General features: G+C 36.7%; 1 protein-coding gene across 7 annotated transcripts in view; it reads left to right on the top strand.

Annotated features, from left to right (window-relative positions):
* Positions 1-23002, top strand: part of LOC138713282 (microtubule-associated protein futsch-like) — a 1205925-nt gene that overhangs the window by 649457 nt on the left and 533466 nt on the right. The window lies entirely within an intron of this gene.

Below are 23002 nucleotides of genomic sequence, written 5' to 3'. Positions count from 1 at the left end.
TTCCACACTTCTCTTGAAGTTGGGTGAAGATACAACGCTTCAGACCGATCGTCCACACCTGTGAAGTAACGGTCAGCGCATCTGGCCGCGAAACCAGGTGGCCCGGGTTCGAATCCCGGTCGGGGCAAGTTACCTGGTTGAGGTTTTTTCCGGGGTTTTCCCTCAACCCAATACGAGAAAATGCTGGGTAACTTTCGGTGCTGGACCCCGGACTCATTTCACCGGCATTATCATCTTCATTTCATTCAGACGCTAAATAACCTAGATGTTGATACAGCGTCGTAAAAAAACCCAATAAAAAAAATTCAGACCGATCAACTTCAAAACAAGCATGGAATGGTTGAATAGCAATTATATTTCTCTCCTCCGTTGTCGGCAACGTTTACTTCTCCTGTCAGACATTGTGGGACGAACTAGAGTACCACTATCATTTTTTTTTTCTTGTTAGGAGGGAGGGAACATCCCACGCACTACGACCTAAGATCTATTGTGTACCCCCTCCCTTATATGGGATGAGTTGCGTGCCCACCGATCCTCTACGCGCACCGACCTAACCACTTGACCCCCTTAACGACCGGTCCCTACAGCCAACAGAGTCCATATACCACTCCTGCTTCGGCAAACCCCCAAGTCTTCTTTAACGGTTCGAGGCGGAAGTCCTCCCCCGAGAAGGTCTGCCTCGGGTTCCGTTCCAGAAGCTGTCCATCATCACTTGAATACAATCCACGGAGGCCGGTCGAGAGAGCCAGCAGCTTCAAGGGCCGCCTGTAGAGCGATCTGAAAACCAGAAGAAGTAACGGGATGATGAATGAAAGGATGATAGGGGAGGAAAGGAAGTGGCGAAGATGAGTGGGGTTCCAATCGCCTGATAAAGTTACCTGATATTCATCCATAGGAGTGAAGGGAAAAACCCCAAAAAACCTCACCCAGGCAACTGGTTACTACTACGGCCTACTACCACTACCATTACCAGTGAATCCACCGCTGTGGAGTAACGGTTATTACGCCTGACCGTGAAAACGAGCAGGCCCGGGTTCAAATCCCGGTTGGGACAAGTTACATGGTTGAGATTTTTTCCGGGGTTTTCCCTCAACCCATTAAGAGCAAATGCTGGGTAACTTCCGACGCTGTCCCCTTCAATCTTTTCGCAGGCATAATCACGTTCATCTCATTCAGACACTAGTTAACCATAGCAGTTGATAAAGCGTCGTAAAATAGCCAATTAAAAACTACTACTGTTACTGCTGCTCTACGGCTTAGTCTGTCCTCACCTCTGCCATCCTAATGAAAAACGCTGGACTGAACATCTTGGTCTTGTAACATAATATCGTTCAGGATTATAACTTGAGACGACATAGAACAGAAGACAAGCGACACGACGAGAACCTTGATACAATATAACACGTCAGTTAATTCATATAGCCGGAAATGTTGCGACTTTGAGCCCAGAAAAGGACCGACAGTAATTTTATAAACAATTTGGGAACAGAGATTGAATAGGATAATTCCGTGCTTACAATAAACAAGCTACGTGCATACTTTGAACACCACTAGAGTATACAAGAGTCTCCGCACTCAACGGGCAAATAGCAGAGAAGACTAATGGCAGTTGAGCAAACACTTCACCGGAATGGAATGGCTGAAAGATGTGAATGAGTGGGTGATGCTGCTGAAAGGCGGAGAATTCGTGCTCCGGTGATCATCACTACGATGCTATAATGACATCTTATTGTTGCTAGCGCTCATGTTACAGCCGCCACTAACCTTCAGTAGAAATAGCTGATATCTAAATTAAAGCCGAATTGCAGGATTTACAGCTGGGATATGTGCCAATAGAATCATGCATATTAATAGAGAACTAGAAATTAAAACAGCAATGGAGCCGACCTTGTGGTCTGTAGTTGAGATGTGTTACAGAGCCCCTCCTCCCCTAAGTTTGGGATTGAAGTGGCGGCATTATGGCTACAAAAGTAGCCTAGTGGTAGCTGCTTCGATTCCCGACAGAGAAGCGAAGATTTAAGTTTTATTTTTTTTTTCGGTGGGTTGAGTCTTCTTTCTTTTCTTAAATTGTAGGCCTATTCTATTCGAAGCTAAGCCTGCGACTCAGGGTCCTCGCTATGTCTGACGTTATATTTTTGTTAAAATGTGGATAAAGATTGACAATGATTGTCAGGCAAGTAAAGGATGATATTGACAGTGATTGTCCGGCAAGTGAAGTATGATATTGACAATGATTGTCCGACAAGTAAAGAATGATATTGACAATGATTGCCCGACAAGTAAAGGATGGTATTGACAGTGATTGTCGACAAGTAAAGGATGATGTTGATAATGATTGGTCAGACAAGTAAAGGATGATATTGACAATGATTGTCCGGCAAGTAAAGGATGATATTGACAATGATTGTCCGACAAGTAAAGAATAGTATTGACAGTAATTGTCGACAAGTAAAGGATGATATTGACAGTGATTGTCGGCAAGTAAAGGATGATATTGATAATGGTTATCCGACAAGTAAAGGATGATATTGACGATGATTGTCCGACAAGTAAAGGATGATATTGACAATGATTGTCCGACAAGTAAAGGATTGTATTGACAGTGATTGTCGGCAAGTAAAGGATGATATTGATAATGGTTATCCGACAAGTAAAGGATGATATTGACGATGATTGTCCGACAAGTAAAGGATTGTATTGACAGTGATTGTCGGCAAGTAAAGGATGATATTGATAATGGTTATCCGACAAGTAAAGGATGATATTGACAATGGTTGTTCGACAAGTAAAGGATGATATTGACGATGATTGTCCGACAAGTAAAGGATGATATTGATAATGGTTATCCGACAAGTAAAGGATGATATTGACAATGATTGTCCGACAAGTAAAGGATTGTATTGACAGTGATTGTCGGCAAGTAAAGGATGATATTGATAATGGTTATCCGACAAGTAAAGGATGATATTGACAATGGTTGTTCGACAAGTAAAGGATGATATTGACAATGATTGTCCGACAAGTAAAGGATTGTATTGACAGTGATTGTCGGCAAGTAAAGGATGATATTGATAATGGTTATCCGACAAGTAAAGGATGATATTGACAATGGTTGTTCGACAAGTAAAGGATGATATTGACGATGATTGTCCGACAAGTAAAGGATGATATTGATAATGGTTATCCGACAAGTAAAGGATGATATTGACAATTATTGTCCGACAAGTAAAGGATTGTATTGACAGTGATTGTCGACAAGTAAAGGATGATATTGACGGTGATTGTTCGACAAATAAAGGATGATATTGACAATGATTGTCGGACAAGTAAAGGATGATTTACAATGATGGTATGAGTAGTATTAAGACGTTTTCAGCCGCAGTATCGAATTCTACGTGGACAAGAAATAGTAGACAGAGTTCATTAGGAGCTCTTAATTAGGATTGCAAGTGCTGTATTACGCCTACGATACGATAACCGCAGTTTTACTAATTTCCTACAGAAAATCGTGCTAAAGGAATTCCCTAACGTGATTTTCAATACATATCCAGTATGAACGTTATTATTCGGTCCGTCGATTCCCGGCCCCGCTAGTTTCACGTTCATACGTGCTAACGGTTACTCCATAGCGGTGGGCTTAACGCAGTTATAGGGGTTTTATTAAACACCTGTCACTCTTTTTAAGATACATTTGGCCATCGGCTCTGAGATCGGGTGTGGGTTCGAATTCCACTTGATCTGATTATCTGGTTGGAGATTTTTTTCAGAGGTTTTGCCAACCGTAAGGAAAATGTCAGATAATTGCAAGACGAATTCACGGATTCATCTCGCCAGATATCATCTTGATTTTGTCAATTCCACCGACTCCGCAGAACCTTGAAGTTAACGGCCTTGATAAATAACCAGTTGAAAAGATGTCTTAAATATAAAAATATCACACCGTTGCCTCTTAGCGCACAGTGTCTTTTCTGGATTTCGTTCGAAATTGGATTTAGTCCAAATCATGGCTACAATAAACATTTTTAGGTCAAGAATTTATATAAAGGAGGCTATAAACTCTACCCGGAATCCTACTTTTTTACGTAGAAATCGTGAGCTTTCTAGCCCTTTCTTTTAGCGTATTCCTTCTGAAAACAATCGGACTTTGTTTCAAATCGGCTGCTTGTATTTGCCCGCGTAGAATACAGTACTTCTTTATCCTGCGCGTTTAATCTGAGAACAGTCTCTAGCTGTGTGCACGCATGACTTGGGTTAATGCATAGTCGCAGATGGGTTGCATTTTTTTTTTCTCTCTTTCATCGCAGAAACAGGCACTAATTATAAAAACACGCTATTTCGCGTGGTGTTTTGAACTGTTGCTTCCTTTGGATTAACGCCAGAGAAGTTAGTTCTCTTCATTCCAGACTTTCGCAGTTTTGTAATGTGTAGGCCTACTCATCTCTTGACCATGTAGCAGAGTACTACCGCAGATGTTTCCCACCTGACCATGCGTGCTCATCATGATTATTTTCAATGCTGTTTTGCGCTTTGCCCTCTGCCTAGCATTGGTCCGGTACATTAATGGATCGTGCTGGGAATTGTCTTATAAAACAGGAAATAAATATTTAATTCTTCTCAGAAACTTCAAAAATTCTGTGCTTAATCAGGGATACACAAACAAGTAGAATATATTACCCAACTTCGAGATTTGGACTACAGTTGTATAGTTGTGCTGGTTTAAATGTTTTTTCTTTCGGTTAATAAATCGAGAATATTTATGTACTTATTTAGTTGTTTATTTAGTTGGTTATTTATTTATGTAGATATTTATGTGTTTACTTACAGTAGTTACATACTTATTTATTTTTTTATTTATTATTTGTTTATTTAGTTAACTAGCCGTACCCGTGCGCTCCGCTGCACCTGTTAGAAATAAATATAAAGTAATTACATCATTAAAATAGGACGTTTGATCCAGGGAACAACTTTTACAACAGCGCAAGATAATCTGCTTCGCTCATTACCCAATTTTTTTTGCATTGCATTTATTGCATATATATTTTATGTATTTTAACACGATTCAATTGAGCATAGTTAAAATTTGAATTATAAAATAATGGATTGCTAAGCTAACGTACTATTACTGTATACTAAATCAATACACTCTCGTTGTTCGTTAATTCTCTGAGATTAAAATGAGTGTACATAAATATTATTTTAAGAAATGCTGAAAACGAATGTACAAAATAGCCTATCAAATTTTCTCTTCATAAAAAGCTATTTTAATCTTATCTGTCCTCGATTTACTCAGACGTTACTGTAATAACATTATAGCATTATGTCCATCTAGAGAAACTACACTTTCCAATGGTGAAATAATAATTAATTATACAAATCGGTTAATTTAGCTTCTGATATTACTTCGAACAAACACAGAAACATTCTCTGTAGGCTATGTTTAATAGCTTTCGATTGTTGATGTCCAAGGCCCCTGTTTCGATTGTTGTCCAAGGCTCCTTATAGACGAAGTCATTTGTTCTTAATTCATTGCACCGTTTTAGATGGCGTTATTTTAATTTTAAAACTCATTTATCTCATTAAATATCAGTCCTATCAAACTTTTGTAAAGAATAAAACTTATCGGAAATCATTTTTAAAGAAACTTTTGTTATGTAATATTTTTCACAAAAATCAATAATAAGCGAGATATTTCGATTTATTTAATTCAGGCCCCCTTATAACCCCCCTTTTAAATAAGGTATTTTGAATGCCATATAGCCTAAAATCTAAGTTACAACGAACTTAATTTATATTCCAATTTTCATATAAATCGGTTCAGCCATTATCGCGTGAAAAGGTAACAAACATACAGACAGACATACAAACAAAAATTTCAAAAATGCGATTTTCGGTTTCAGGGTGGTTAATTATATATGTTAGGACCAATCATTTTTGGAAAATCGAAAATTACCAGAAAAACTTCGGCTACAGATTTATTATTAGTATAGATTATATACCTATTTAGTTAGTTACTGTAGTTATTTATGTATTTAGCTAGTTACGATAGTTTATTTAGTATTTTATTTAATTACCTTTTATTTATTTAATTTGTTACTTATTTGGTTAGTTATTTACTTAAGAAAGGAACTACACGGCGTGCTGACATCATAATAATTCACCGAAATAAAAAAAATGGTCTCATTCTTGACCCAACAGTAAGGTTTCAAATTAACGAAGATCAACCAAAGCAAGTACGTGAAGAGAAGCGCGCAATGTACCGTCCATGCTGTGATGATCTCAGTCATAAATATAATATTCAAGATTGGAATGTCATTGGATTTACGTTTGGTGCGCGAGGAACAGTTCCCAAATTTACATTGGCGATCCTCAGACAATTAAAGGTTCCTGAAAAGACTCTTCAGGCAATTGAATCAACCATTTTAAAATCTTCATTGAACATCGTCAATCATCATCTCTATTCATCTTTATAATATTCAGTGTATATTATTTATTTTTGAATAAATTCTTATCGTATTGATAACTACCACATCTTGTCGCAGATTATATTAAATATCTGTATGTATTTTTCTAACATTAATTTACATTTTCTGTTTTGTTCATTTGAACTGATTAGGATGCAGATATTTTAAATCCAAAATTTGGACGGCTATCGGTATGATGACTCTCTCTTTAACTACTTCTTTATTTATTTATTTATATATTTTTTTATTTTTTTAGTTATTTAGTTATTTAATCACTTATTTAGTTATTTATTTAGTTATTTATTCATTTACTCTCTCTTTAATTACTTCTTTATTTATTTATTTATATATTTTTTATTTTTTTAGTTATTTAGTTATTTAATCACTTATTTAGTTATTTATTTAGTTATTTATTCATTTATTTAGTTATTTATGTATGTGTTTATTTAATTAGTAATTTATTAATTTAGTTATATATTTAGTTAATCATGTATTTAGTTAGTCATTATTTTTTAGTTAATTATTTATTTAGTTAGCTAGTTATTCATTTAGTTGGCTATTTATTCATTTAGTAATTTATTTAGTTATTTCTTTATTTATTTAAGTTATTTATTTTTTACTTATTTAGTTATTTATTCATTGATTAATTTATTTAGTTTTTTATTTAGTTAGTCATGTATTTAATTTAGTTAGTTCATTAATTTAGTTAGTTATTTATTTAATTAGTTACTTAGTTAGTCATTTATTTAATTAGTTGTTAGTTAGTTATTTATTTAATTAGTTATTTATTTAGTCATTTATTTAGTTATTTATTTAGTTATTCATTTAGTTGGTTATTTATTCATTTAGTTATTTATTTAGTTAATTATTTAGTTATTTATTTCTTTATTTAGTTATTTCGTTATTTAAGTTATCTATTTATTTAGTTTAGTTATTTACTTATCATCTTCGTCATCCAGTCAAGTATTAGACTATGTGGTCTGTTACGGTCTCATGTCATCTTTTAGTCAGACGTCAAATAGATCTTTTCCCTCTGGGACGATATCGCAGGATCTCCTTGGGGACTTTCTCTGTTCATTCCTTTTTTACATGGTAACTTCAATTTTCCCTTAGTTTTCCAATGTACTCTAACACGACCCTACCTCTAGCTCTTACAAGATGTCTGTATTATTTTTAAGGACCCATTTTGAGTAACCAGCAGTCAGAAAATAATTAACATCTTTAAGTGTTTCCTCTTCATACTCCTCCTCTTTATCGCTGTGGCAAGTTGTTCTACTTCCGAGTTACACAGTAGTGGCTTTGTAATGATCGCTTCTGCAAACATTAACACGTGATGGAATTTTTGAAAGTGTAAATTTTGCGCACGTCGTACTCATTTAATTAGTTATCCGTCTGTGGATGCAGTGCTAGAGTGCGGGCTTACTCCGTGAACTCGAGTTCGATTCCCGACGTCGATTGGAGTGATTTTTGTGATAATGAAGATCTGAGATTGTGGGGTTTATTAGTATTCTCCCGGTTTCTTCAATTTTACTAATTTCATCCCACGAACACTTTCCATTTCACCGTGTATTTCTGCTCATTTCATTAGTTTCACAATTATCACATAGAAAAATGTCACAAGGTGGCGTACGGGCTTTTGTAATGCGGGATGGAGGTTGACTGCCAGGTTACTACTGTCCTGTGAAGCGCGTACAACCGTGAACCCCGGTGATGCAGCGTCTGTGAGTGCTGGCCTAGATTATATATGTATCAGATTGCTCATCCCTATGTTGAAATTGGCGGCACTTTGAAGAGAACGTCCGCCAGGACCGCCACCCGTCCACACGAGATGGCAGTACGTCGCTAATGCAATTCAAATGGGAATTATGACGTGACTCCTTATGTAACAACTAGATGGCAGCATATTAGACCAGACAAAAGTTGTTACCGTCAAAGCCTATAAGGCCGAGCAATCTGGGTACTGGTCCAGCCTTGAGGATAGTACAGGTTTCCGATGCTGATATGGGAAGGTTTTGAGGGTTATCAAGTTACTCGTCCGCGAAACGAGACCCGGCTCTATTAGAGGATGAGGCAGGATAGTCCATCTGTCAGCGTCGGATTCACGAATGCCACCTAGGCCATCTGTCGGACTTAGACAATTATCACATACAGGCCTATAGGATGCACAGTGTGCCAAAACGTTTGTCTCATTGCAGGAAGATTTTGTGTCTAACCGGAAGTAGGGTAAGGTTGCCTAATTCCATGACATTTAATAAAGTCTATATTTATGCCAAAATTGTACTAAAAATTTTCAAATAACATCTAAATGACGTTATTTGGACCTTTAGCTACAGTTTTTACAACATTTAGTGTCAACAGTTTCACAAGCTCGATATATAATACTGTATATGATTCTTCATTGTTATACAGTGGCTCCTAAATCCGTGACAGGGATCCAAATTCCGTGATAGTGGGTTCCTAATTCCGTGAGTGATATCCTAATTCCGTGAGTGATATCCTAATTCCGTGATACTAAAATAATCCTCATTAAATGCACAGAAAACAAACGTGTATTTGGAAAAACACTTTAAAGTCATGGTATATTGTTTTAATATGGATTAAGCAAGAAATTACAACATAGAAAAAAGAGCCTAAGTGACAAATTTCATACAAAATACTTGTGTAACTACTGGAATACATATTACATAGTAATATATTATAAACAGAATAAACAAAGTTAAATTCAATACAAAATTAAATTTGAATAAATTGAATTATAACACAATTAGTTCTCCTTATTTATATTCCTAACAACAGCAGTAATTAAGTTAAATATATGCTCTATTATTTCATTATAATTATAATTGATGTTTTCTATAACTTACTTCTATTATTATTTTCACGAACCCTCATGCTCCACCATCATAACGCAGAATTGCTGCACGAAATATCATATATAGTTCGGTACATGGCAATAATATGACATGCGTATATAATCACTTAGTGATTTAAGACGGCGCTCATTCCGTCGGATTCCGGCCACTTAGTCATTCATAATGAGTGCACCTCTGCACATTAGTGTGTTGGACGTTGTGCCATAGTGCATGAGGGTTGGCCACTAAAGGGAAACTAAGAGGCGGAGCTTAAACTGAGAGGATTCAATCCGGCATCGGAATTGGAATCTGGTGTGACTTAATAGAGCGTCAGCACGCAGAGCTGAAAACCCGGGTTCGAATCCCGGTGAGAGAATTTTACTCCGCTCCACCGATCCTTCGTCATATTTTAGAAGTATATGTTTTATGCACAGTATTAATTTGCTTGGTTTTATCGTTAATTGAAATTATATGATTTTAATTTTAACACAGAAAGAAAACTCGTAGCATATCGCTTTGTTTAAAGCCTTGTTTACATATTATATCGAAATCAACAGTTACATACATTTATAAAAATCACTTCATTTCGGTGATTGTTATAGTCTAACGTTTAAATCTTACACATCTCGCTTTTTGTTCAGCCTGAAGAAAACTTTCAGTACCGATACATTACAGCATTCGTGTAGGATTTGTTGAATGACGCTGAAAACAATTTGCCGCAAATCAAATTCAAATTTCAAATTAAATTTACACGTCTTGAATGGCACAGAACAAGGAAAGTCATTGTTTCAAGGTGCGTACAGACCGATTATTTAGTCCTGACAGCTCACCGACGCGAAAGAGGGGAAGTAATAGGATGAGTGGGGAGAGTTCCGGAGTAGAGATAAGGGCGAGCGGTCGGCAAAGGAATGCAGTAAAGCTTAATTGTACTGGAAACATACCGCTATACTGCACGCAAGACATCCGATCGCTTCGAAGGCAAGCGAGTGAATAACCCAAACACCCCTTGGCGTAACTAAATGGATTCGCCTGACCAAGGCGCACATCGCTTGCCACTGTACCCTTCTCTTCAGCTTAAAATGCATCTAAAAAATCACGAATCTCGACTTAGCACACTTATCAATAGTTGGATATTTCACTTCAATAATAATAATAATAATAATAATAATAATAATAATAATAATAATAATAATAATAATAATAACAAAAACAAATCCAATAAAACAATAAATAATTGTAATGGGCTGTTGGGATCTTAAATTTTTCAAATACTGCATTAGGATTTCTTAGCTTCTTCCACCTAAATTAGATGTTATTAGATCCTATCACAGTCTCATCTGTTTACCAGAATGTGAATCGTAAGTAGGAATTTAGAGATTAATAATGTAGGAACAGAATACATTCGGCTTCCATTAGCTTCAATGCAGCACAACTGCTTGGAGCCTAAGATTCTAAGCTTAAGCTTATTCCATTTATAGGCATTTGAAGCAACTGCGATCTGAATAATGTATAAAGTTCCCGTTTCCATTGCTGCTTTGAGATCACGATATATTTACTTCTTCCCAGGATGCAGAACACTCAAAAGATGTTCATAGCATATCTTATATCTGAGGCATATTGATGGATTTGTACGTGTATTGAAATCCCACATCCTGGAGAAAACACGAACGAGATCTACCATAACCAAAATGGACAGTTTTCAATAAGTAATGCAAATCTATTGAGAGGCATACTTGGCATAGTTACTCTCTTCTGTGGATTTGAAACGATGGAACATTATTTAACAATTGATGCAGTGGAATTGAATTACAAACTGAAAGGAGTTATAACAGAAATCGCTGCGAAATAATTGTAAATCATCACTTACGCAAAGCGAGACGCAAACAGCTTTGGGAAAGTGATTGTGTTATTTTGTCCTCCTAGAACAGCGGTGACCAAAGCGGGTGTCGTAATTACATCGTATAATCACAGGCATTGAAACGTGTACGAGGAGTTTCCTGTACACTGCTGTGTGTTTCATTCACGTACTGAAGGCAAGCAGTTGCGGTATCATGTCGCTCTATAAACTCCCGTCTCTACAAGCTGTAAGAGGTGGTTTCGTAAAGAATGATAAAGAGAACTTCTTTGGTATTCTGTCGGACAAAATGTAATATGTTTACTTTGCTCAACGGTTCAATTAGGAGTATCTAGAAACATTAATTGCCACGCTGAATAATGTATTATTATTATTATTATTATTCACTAAGTATGTGTTTCTAGAATTCTTCTATACGTGCATGAATATTGATATTTTTAGATCTTATCCCTAGAAAGATAAAATTATTAGGTTTTATCTCAATTTTAATCTTCTTAATATTTTTATTAGTTGTTTATTAAGTATTTATTAGTTATTCATTTAATAATAATATTGTATAAAAACTGATTCAATATTATGTGCCAACGAACTTTTAAACGCCAGGGATTGACATGTCTTACATCATAGCCAGGAAGAGAAAGATGGCATAAATAAATGTAAGGAAGTCAGGTACCTAATGGGGTTTGAAATATCTCGTGATCTAAAGCCTTGTAATGGAACAGAATTTCTCAAAAGAGTAATGATTAAAACTTAAATAACTTGTCCATGAGAAGTTTTTAATTTTGAAAAACTACGAATTTCTCGACCAAGTATCGAGAGAAGAATTTAGAAAATTTCTGATTATATTCAAGAGGAAGGTTAAAAAAAGAAGCAAGAAAAATCGTATATTATTCACTGGCTTTTGATGACAGCAGTGACATTACTGATACAGCAAAGCTTGATTTTTTATCCGCGGGATTGATCAAGATGTTAGTAAAGGAACCACCAGTGGTTGTAGTTTTCATGCCAAGTACCTTACTTCAGTCTCCTTACTTCATAGGCTGTCTGTCGCATGTAATCCTGCAGTTCGAGTTTTGGTTACCGCTGTCCTATAATCATACAACTCGCCCTAATGATCATGACTTAATTGTCAGTTACTTAGCGACGTAGTAACACGTTGGTGAAACGCAGTATTCTTAGCGAACTCTTAAATCAATAACTTGTTAACATCTGTTACGCTATCTACTCTTATTTAACAGATGATGGAATTGACCACTAGTCACATGGTGAACCTGATACAAGATCGCCGTCGAATACAATGCAGAACAAACACTAGGCAAGAAATACACAATCTCTATGGCAGAATCGTAAATTTTTTATTAATCTGTCGAGCTTTGAACGTGGGTCCGCAAAATTCGTAGCTGAAAACTGGCAATGAGTTCCAATGGACGACATAATTAAAGTCCAAGAAGAGTGACATTTCCGGTATAGTACCCAATTTCCGGACACCCACGCCTATAATACAGCCGTTTCCGATTGCTGTATTTATGACATTTAGAATAAAATGGTTCTATCTACAGTTTTCTAGAAATTTTCGTTGTTGGATAACTATAGTGGCCGCCAGAACGCTTGTGCGCATGCGCAAATACGTGACTCTCGAGCCAGTCTGTTTTGACTAGCTGCTAAGCGATTAAATAATTAACAGCGATTGCATTTTGCGTCCAAACATCTTTCTGTTTCCTTAGTTTGTTTATAAAAGAACGGCACACTTCTTAACGTTGATTTTGAGTGAAGTAATTAATTCTATTGTATAACTACACTTATAGCAGTATTTGCAATAAATAGTTTATCAAGCAGAATATTACATACAAATTGGTCCTGCTACATTAACGACCAACAATAGCATAAAACTGATTCGCTTCGAGGTTACATGACTGTGAAGCACACTCAATCGGATCGCCTTCATACGTGCCTACTAGTTTCTAAATAAAAGTATATGTACATAAATACTAGGGAGGATCGGAAAATAACGCACAATTTCTTTGCGGTATATTATTTTGGTTAGGACGTTCAAAGTTGACAGATAGTTAGTTTGAATCTTGCGTTATAGACAGCAATGGCTCGATTAGGTGTCACCCTGGCGGAACGAGCTGTAACTACCGAGTAAAGATGGAACGTGTGCTATAGCATCTTTTACTTGTGAAGAGCAGCTAGGTGTAGTCCGTTTTTTCTGAGCAAAACAAAAAATTCCGAGTGAAATCCACAGGAAAATGTTGGATGTATACGGTGCTGATTGTCTGGACCGTACCAACATCTCCAGGTGGTGCAGGTTCTTCGAAGAGGGCCGAGTAAATCTTACCGACGAACCATGTTCTGATCGACCAGTGGCCGCTGGAACACCACTCAATGTCAGAGACATAGAGGCGGCAGTCACTCACTCTACAGCCTAGACCTCGCAGCGTCTGAGTTTCACCTCTTCGGACCAATGGAAAAACTTCTAGGAGGCCAACGCTTGGTTCGGATGAAGAAGTGAAATCAGTCGTGCGCAGGTGGTTATACGTCCAGAAAATGGAGTTTTATAAACGAGATGTAGTGAATTTGGTGTCACGATGGGGGAAATGTGTCGAGAGACTTTGTTCCTGTGTTGAAAAATAGGGTAAAACCTGTAGCTTATTTCTGCATTATTTCGTTTTGCTTACCTATTGAATACATTGCCACAAAAAGTTGTTGTGCTTTACTTTTCGATCCTCCCTCGTATTTTTTTTTATGTATATCTTAGGAACTGGTTCAGAAACACAGTGGGAATTCCATTGAAGCAACAATATCTTTTCAGCAAATACTTTTGGGGATGACCAAGTCATAATTACCCAGGACATTGAAAGTGCATCGTATATGAGGAAACTAGTGGAAGATTATGAAAAATGGGGGCTGGATATTAATTATAAGAAAACCGAATATTTAGCTTCGAAGATGGAAGATGAAAAGCTAGAAATTGAAAAAGAAGAAATTAAAATGGTAAAAAATTAAATATTTGGGATCAATTTTAGAAGCTGATGGGTGAAGAGTAGCTATAGTCCATTCGGTATCTCGTGAAATTTATCTGCGCGTCAGGGGAAGAAGTATGTGGACTGAGAAGTTTACCTCTCTCGCTACGCTTCTCCTACCATAAGGTTCTTACTATATGCTACTGCGCACTCAACCATTTAGTTCCACAAGATAACGAAAGAGCTATAGCTGAAATTTAAAATAATAATAATAATAATAATAATAATAATAATAATAATAATAATAATAATAATAATAATAATAAAGATAAGTGTAGGAAGGAGTATAATTCTATTAACATGTTGAACTCATTTCTTTGGCGTTGGGACATTTTAAATAAAACAAAAACGCTCGTTTATAAGGCATTGATACAAATTATTGTTATTCGGGATAGAATCTTGGACATTAGACAGAATACAAGAAAACAAATTGTTGGCTACTGAAATTGATTTTTGACTGAGAGACGCGAGAAAATAAAGCAGGAAAAGAATTAGAAATCAAAGAATCAGAGAAATTGTGAAGGTAGAAAACAATGTTATTGAAGAAATTGAAGAAAGAAGATAAAATGATTTCGACACTAAAGGCGACGAAAAATGGAAGAATCCGAAGATGATGCTGGAGAGAAGGAGAAGGAGGAAAACCAAGAGAACAATGGATAGTTGGCGTCAGAAGGAGTGTGGCTAGAAGAGATGTTGCTAAAGAAGATCCTGAGGATAGAAATTTATGGAAAAACATAATTTCTTTGGTCGGAGAATAACTACTGTATTGTAAACAAAATAATAATAATAATAATAATAATAATAATAATAATAATAATAATATTTTTCAGTGAATCTCCTCAACATTTTTAGTCCATGTTACTTTATTCTCCTCAATACAATATAATCTAATTTTATCTACTTATATTATCGTACAAAAGAAATAAAAGTTTCAATTTCTTTTTAAGTTATTGTGCGTTTTTTATTTTCTTTTATTTGTTGTCTTCGGGACCCGGTCCACTACGAAATCGAGACAAAATTATTTAGGTACGTACTCGTCTAAGAACATTTCTCCTTTCTGATCGTTTTTATATTAATTGACAGTTTAAATTTCAAATCTTGGTCCGAGAACAATAAATTTTTCCTTATAATCCCTTCTTATAACATTGATTGTGATGATTTATTTCTCTTGGCGTAATACTAATTACAATACAGTAGCGATTCTATTTCCTGGTAGCTCAAACACTGCAGCGACTTTCTCTCTTATAATGAGAGTCTCCCTTCGAACTCAGCTCCTCGGAAATCCCACCTCCTTTCAGTTACATAATTTTGTTCCCAGAATAAAGGCGATAATTTCTTAAGCCTCATCCGTAGATTAACACGTGCTGCACGTTTTACTCCTAGTAGTGACCTATTTTTTTTTAATTTCACGGTTATAAATGTAGGTATAATTTATTCATTCTATTCGTAGGACATTACTTTAGCACCTTGAAATAGAAATTCACTCTGAAGTCCTCTCCTGCTCTCTAATTCTCCTGTAATTCCACAAATGTTGAATAACTTTTATAATTTGAATGCTGCGTTAATTACCTAACAGAGAGATATCCCTTGTACAAAGCGTTCTTTATGATAGCTGGTTCTCTGTAGACACTTGAAGTAGTGTGAAACTCAAATGTCGCCTGTTTGATTCACATTAAAGCATGAAAATTTGTTCTCTTCGTTATGTATGTACCTACAATTTTTAGATGGAAGACCACGTCTTACAGACCTTAGTCCAAAGTTATCTAATATGAGCTCCAAATGCGCTCGATAGAAACTGGAATAAACAAAGACATGAGTGGCAAGACAATATATTATTTGTTTATTTAGTTATTTACTTCTATGGCAAAGAGAAAGATTCTCATCTTCCCCGACAATATTCTTAGCGTAGGCTATACAGCAGGCTTACGCTATACAACTATTGGCTCTTTCTCTGGTCGGCGCTAGTTAAGTTATGTACAGTACAATTATTTAGTCCTGACAGTCGCTGACAATGTGCGCCTGGGTCAGACGAGTCCATTAAGTTACGCCAAGGAATGTTCAGGTTAGTCTGTTGCCTGCAGTCAGAGAGATCGAACGTCATGCATGCGGTATAGCGTTGTGTTTCCAGTACAGTTAAGCTGTACTGCATTCCTTTACCGACCTCTTGCCCTTATCTCTACTCCGGAACTCTTTCCACTACTCCTATTACTTCCCCTCTTTCGTGTCGCTGTGCTGTCAGGACTAAATGATAATCGGTCTGTAAATCCAGCAGGATCATCTTAAGCTGCTGTTTGTTCACGGCGATCATCGCCGGGCGCACATCGCTGGCGATTGTGACTTGGAGTTGCTAGCAGTTAAAATGAAAGCCCAAGGTTTCTTTACAGCTATGATCGCCAACGTAGATCGTTGGACGCGACGCAGATCGCTGGAGGTTGCTTCTGGAGCAAATTAAAGACGCACATCGCCGCATACATGTTCAATAATCGGTATTTAGAGAAGGTCATGTAAAAACATTGAGTCGAGGTATGGCAGCAAAACAAATGAGAATTGACAGCGATGTACGCTGATAAAGAAACTACTTCCTGACAATCATCGCCAGCGTTTATAATCGCCGTAAACAAACCGTAGCTTTATTGGGGTACCGGAGCATCCAGCGATACCAGGTAACGCAATTGCAGTCAACCTGGCCAAGGATTGAGGTTAATAAATTTCCGTTGGTGTCTTCTTCGCTGGTGGGAAAGCAGTTACTTGTGATTATTTGAGACGGGAGCAACAGGTCACATGGGAGGTCTGCAAAGACTGCCGCTGGTCCAAGATTCTGATAAGTAGAGCCCGGATGTTTGGCTAAATGCCCTTTATTACGGGATTGACATAATACAGCGGTGTCCAAAACTCGAACTGCTGTGATTACATGCGACAGACAGCCCATGAAGTAAGGAGACGGAGGAAAGGTATTTGGCATGAAAACTAACACCAGTGGTGGTTCCTGTACTAACATCTTGATCAATCCCGCGGATAAAAATCTCAAGCTTTGCTGTATCAGTAATGTCACTGCTATCATCAAGAGCTAGTGAATAATATACGATTTTTCTTGCTTCTTTTTTTTTTTTGACCTTCCTCTTGAATACAATCAGGAATTTTCTAAATTCTTCTCTCCATACTTGGTCGAGAAATTCGTAGTTTTTCAAAATTAAAAACTTCTCATGGACAAGTTATTTCAGATATTTTAATCATTACTCTTTTGAGAAATTCTGTTCTATTAAAAGGCTTTGGAGCACGAGATATTTCAAACCATATTAGGTAGCTGACTTCCTTACATTTATTTATGTCAACTTCCTCTTCCTGGCTATGATTTAAGACATGTTAATTCCTGACGTTTAACAGTTCGTTGGCACATAATATTGAATCAGTTTTTCTACAATATTATTATTAAATGAATAACTAATAAATACTTAATAAATAACTAATAAAAAGATTAAGAAGATTAAAATTGAGATAAAACCTAATAATTTTATCCTTCTAGGGATAAGATCTAAAAATATCAATATTCATGCACGTATAGAAGAATTCTAGAAACACATACTTAGTGAATAATAATAATAATAATAATAATAATACATTATTCAGCGTGGCAATTAATGTTTCTTTATACTCCTAATTGAACCGTTAAGCAAAGTAAACATTACATTTTGTCCGACAGAACAACAAAAAAGTTCTCCTTCTCATTCTTTACGAAATCACCTCCTTCTGCTTGTAGAGAGGGAGCTTGTAGATCCACATGATATCGCCACAGCTTGCCTTCAGTACGTGAATAAAACACAGCAATGTATAGGAAACTGCTTGTAGCCGTTTGAATGTCTGTGATTACACGATGTAATGACGACACCCGCTTTGGTAACGTCTGACATAATATGTCAACTGTGACGTGTTTTAGTTTCGTTTTAGCATTCAGCCTATTGTATTGTTTATTTTTGTTTCTGAAGAATTTTAGATAAGGGCGCAAATTGCCAGAGTAGCTGACGCGCCCTTTTTAAACCCCACTAACACTAACTAATATGTCAAAGTTATATAGAATTAAATTCATTTCGAGTTATTTAGAAGTGACTGGGCCAATTTTTATTTTTCCTATTTAAGCTCTTGCTGTCTGTTTTGAGAATAACTGCCTGATCTTGCTTTTTTTATGTCAAACTAAATTGAAAGTTTGTGTATTTATTGTTCTACGTAAAGATTAATTTTTGGTCTTAAAGAATATATCTGTTATGGTAACAATGATTATTAGAGGAGAAAAATTCGCTTCAGCGCAGGGGATCGAACCCGGGTCCTTGGTTCTACGTACCAAGTGCTGTAACGACTGAGCTACGCCGGAACATACTTTAATTCAGTGGAATATAAAGAGAGTATGCCACGCGATGTGCTTATATCTTATAAGATCTTCACTGAAAATCTTACCTACTATCTAAGTAAAAACTGAAATTATTCCCCTGATCATTGGAGTGCATTTTGTGTAGGCTATATCACGTATTATTTATACGTACTATTTTATTTATTTATTTACTTTGGTTCTACGGCTCTTTCTGTCACTCTTGTAAGGATGACGAATCAACGTTGGACATGCATACGTAATGGGGCTTGCTGATCATTTGAAGAGTTCAGAACCATAGTGGGCCATGCACCATTTATTAAAAACGGAGAAAGCAAGGGTTAAAGTTAAGTGAATACCATATTTTAATAAAAAATTGACATATCATTTAGTTTTAATGTGTATACTTTATATTACTTACTATATGTTTCCATTGAATTATGGTAATAAGTTCATTTTAACCCTTGTTTGCTACGGTTTTAGTAAATGGCGCTTGGCCCACTATGGTTCTGAACCCTTCATTTGATCAGCATGGCGCAATGTCTCCCTTTAGAAATTATTGATAACACAAAAGATATGGGACATACCCCATGGGAGGGACATGACTTTTTTCTGAAAATCGAACCCGGATCGGGTGGATATTTGACTAAAAACTTTCATTTGAGGCACAGAAAAAGAATTTTTTGAACTTAATATAACAATCCAGTCTCTTTAGAGTGTAATATAGGTCCCAGAAAGTAAATTCGTCGGAGATCTTTGTCGGTAGTGACAAACTATAAAACAGTGGAATTCGGGTTCAATCTTAGATGAAACTAAAATTTTTCTCTCGTCATTAATTTCTCAGAACGGCTCTGGTGCCCACTCAGACTTCTACCGAACTGAGCAGATCTGGGAGTTAGAAAGTACCACTTACTGCCAAAGATAAGAAAATAAACGGAGTTCCAAACACTCTAAGACGTGCACACGTTTACTTTACCTTGAAATTTGCAGTAAACAGAAAAAAAAAAGTATTTATTTAGAAGACTGTGTATTAGAGTAAAAACGTCCACACTTGTGGAGTAACGGTTAGCGCGTCTGGGCGTGAAACCAGGTAGCCCGGGTTCGAATCCCGGTCGGGGCAAGTTACCTGGTTGAGGTTTTTCCGGGGTTTTCCCTTAACTCAATATGAGCAAATGCTGGGTAACTATCGGTGCTGGACCCCCCGGACTCCTTTCACCGGTATTATCACCTTCATCTCATTCAGACGTTAAATAACCTAAGATGTTGATACAGCGTCGGTAGTGACAGACTATAAAACAGAAGAGTTCGGATTGAATCTTAGATTAAATTGAATTTTTCCTCTGGTTATTAACTTCTCAGAGCGCTCTGGAGCCCACTCAGACTTCTTCAGAACTGAGCACGGAGTCTCTTCTGGGAGTGAGAAAGTACCACTTACTGCCGAGGATAACGAAATAAACGGAGTTTCAAACTGTCTCCGACGTGCACACTTTTACTTTACAGCTCGATTCAGAGTTAATGGTCCCTGTCCTTGGTTGTTTGGCTAGTGAGCGAGCTGTGTGTTGTGTCATAAGAAAAAAAATTAATCACAAATGTGCATAGGAGGGGAAGAGGAAAGAGGAAGAATGAAAATAATATCTATGCTCGAAGCTGAGGGACACTCCTGTCAAAAAAATGTCATCATGACATTTAGTCAACAGACGTAGTGGTTAGTAACGGGACGTATGGAAAAATATTGTCTTAAAACGGAGTGTACCGTGATTGATAAGAAGGAAGTGTTAGGTGTTATGACTGCGCGGCCTGACCTGTGTGACCCAGTCCGCCAGTAGTGATGAGTAACTCGCTTTTAGTCTATCTACTTACTTTTTGCAGGGGCCAAGATCCCTGAATCGAGCTGTACCTGAAATTTACAGTAAACAGAAAAAAATAAAGCCTTTATTTAGAACTGAGTGATAGAACTTAAACTGAGGGGATTCGATCCGGCATCGGAACTGGAATCCGGTGTGGCTTAGTGGATAGAGCGTTAGCACGTGGAGCTAAAAACCCGTGTTCGAGTCCCGGTGCCAGAGAGAATTTCTTTCTTTGTGGTATCCATCTATCATGTGATAACGCAGAATTCCTGCACGGAAATATATGTACTTCGGTACATCATAATAATACTTTATTTAGAAGACTGCGTATTAGACTAAAAACTCATTTAGCCACAGAAAAAAGAATTTTAATGAACTTGTTATAATTTAATCCAATCGCTTTGAGAGTGTAACATATACTATGTTTTCATGGAGTATTCAGATCAATCTGAATACGATCCGTACTGGATACGATTCCTGTATCATGCAATTTTCGATACGTATTGAAAACTATCTGATTACGGAAGCTGAAGTTTCGAAAGTAGTTATGTTGGTTAACATGTCATCGACATATTAGCGTGTTGGTCACTCTGTAGGCATTAGCTTTAACAATGTTGCGTTTTCCAAATGAGGCACATGGAAACTTCATATTCTGGCTGTTAATGAATAATAGTAATATTGACTTTTAGGAAGACACGAAATAATGTTTTGTGCGAGATCGTGCGTATTTGCTTGGTTTCCGCACAAAACCAATCCGCGGAAAGTCTAAAATTCCACATTCAGTATTCCCAACCTAACACACATAACAATTTCCCTCTTCTTACCGCTTAAGTGACATATTGATTTTACTGCTTTAGGCTTTTAACATATTATTTTTAGAGACGTTCAATATATTAATAATTATAAACTGGAAACTTACCACTGCAATTTCACCTAAATTGCACTACTGCAATTTCACCTAAGTTGCACTGTTAATTATTGTTTTAAAATATTTTCAAAAATTAAGCAAACTCTACAACTCCACTAAAGTTACTGTATTCATGATGCAAGTAACATTAAGGAAGCCGTGAAAAAAACAAGAAGATTCCAGACTCATCATAGACTGGGGGGGGGGAAGACAGACGTATATCACGGCCTGCTGGAGTATAGTAAACACAGAAAACATTTTAAAGCAACAATGTTGAAGATAGATATATTTGTTTTCCAAAGTTGCCGTCATTGAACAGAAACCAAGATGGAGATTTCATTGCAACTAATTAGAAATTCCTCTTTCAGGTATGTAATAAACGATCTTCGCACAAAATAATGTACGATACACGAGCGGTATGTTTTCTTTCAATTCTCGGAAATTAAAAATCTCAACTACGTTTCGCTTTTTCAAACTTTTCCTCGAACATGAAAACTTCAACATACCGCTCTTGTAACGCATATTACTATTACAACACTCTTTTTCAACATATTGCCCTCGCTGTTGGTAAAACAGCTGACACATCAAACAAATGAAGATCGGATCACGCGCTTAACATATTGAGATCGAATTGAATAAGATACCCGTTTTCATGGAACTCAATTCGAACTTAATACGATCCGATCCCACTTTTCAGTGTATCGACCTTGAGACTCAGATCGAATTGAATCCCCATTTTAATGGAAATGTCAAGACGGTAAGTGTGTTCAGATAGATCTGAATACTCCATGAAAACATACCAGGAAGTAAATTCGTCGGAGATCTCTATCGATAGTAACAGACTATAAAACAGAAGAGTTCGGGTTGAATCTTAGTTGAAAGTAAAATTTTTCTCTAATGATTAACTTCTCAGAACGGCTTTGGAGCCCACTCAGACTTCTTCAGAACTGAGCACGGAGTCTTTTCTGGGAGTGAGGAAGTACAACTTACTGTCGAGGATAAGGAAATAAACGGAGTTACAAACTCTCTGCGACGTGCACACGTTTGCTTTACCTTGAAATTTACAGTAAACAAAAAAAAAAAAAAAGCTTTTATTAAGAAGACTGCGTATTAGACTAAAAACGTTCACACCTGTGGAGTACGGTTAGCGCGTCTGGCCGTGAAACCAGGTGGCCCGGGTTCGAATCCCGGTCGAGGCAAGTTACCTGGTTGAGGTTTTTTCCGGGGTTTACCCTTAACCCAATATGAGCAAATGCTAGGTAACTATCGGTGCTGGATCCCCGATTTGTTTCACCGGCATTATTACCTTCATCTCATTAAGACGTTGAATAACCTAAGATGTTGATATAACGTCTTAAAATAACCTACTAAAAATAGACTAAAATCTCATTTATCCACAGAAGAAGATTTTTAATGAGCTTGTTATAATTTAATCTAATTGCTTTGAGAGTGTAACATAGTCAACAGGATGTAAATTCGTCGGAGATCTCTGTCGGTAGTGGCAGACTATGAAACAGAAGAGTTCGGGTTGAATCTTAAGTAAAATTTTCCTCTAATCATTAACTTCTCAGAATGGCTCTGGAGCCCACTCAGACTTCTTCAGAATTGAGCACGGAGTCTTTTCTGGGAGTGAGAAAGTACCACTTACTGTCGAGGATAAGGAAATAAACGGAGTCCAAACTCTCTGCGACGTGCAC

Source organism: Periplaneta americana, chromosome 14 (genome assembly GCF_040183065.1).
Source record: "Periplaneta americana isolate PAMFEO1 chromosome 14, P.americana_PAMFEO1_priV1, whole genome shotgun sequence".
Taxonomy (NCBI): domain Eukaryota; kingdom Metazoa; phylum Arthropoda; class Insecta; order Blattodea; family Blattidae; genus Periplaneta; species Periplaneta americana.
Note: the sequence above shows the minus strand (reverse complement) of the source record. Positions and strands in the feature narration are given on the sequence as shown.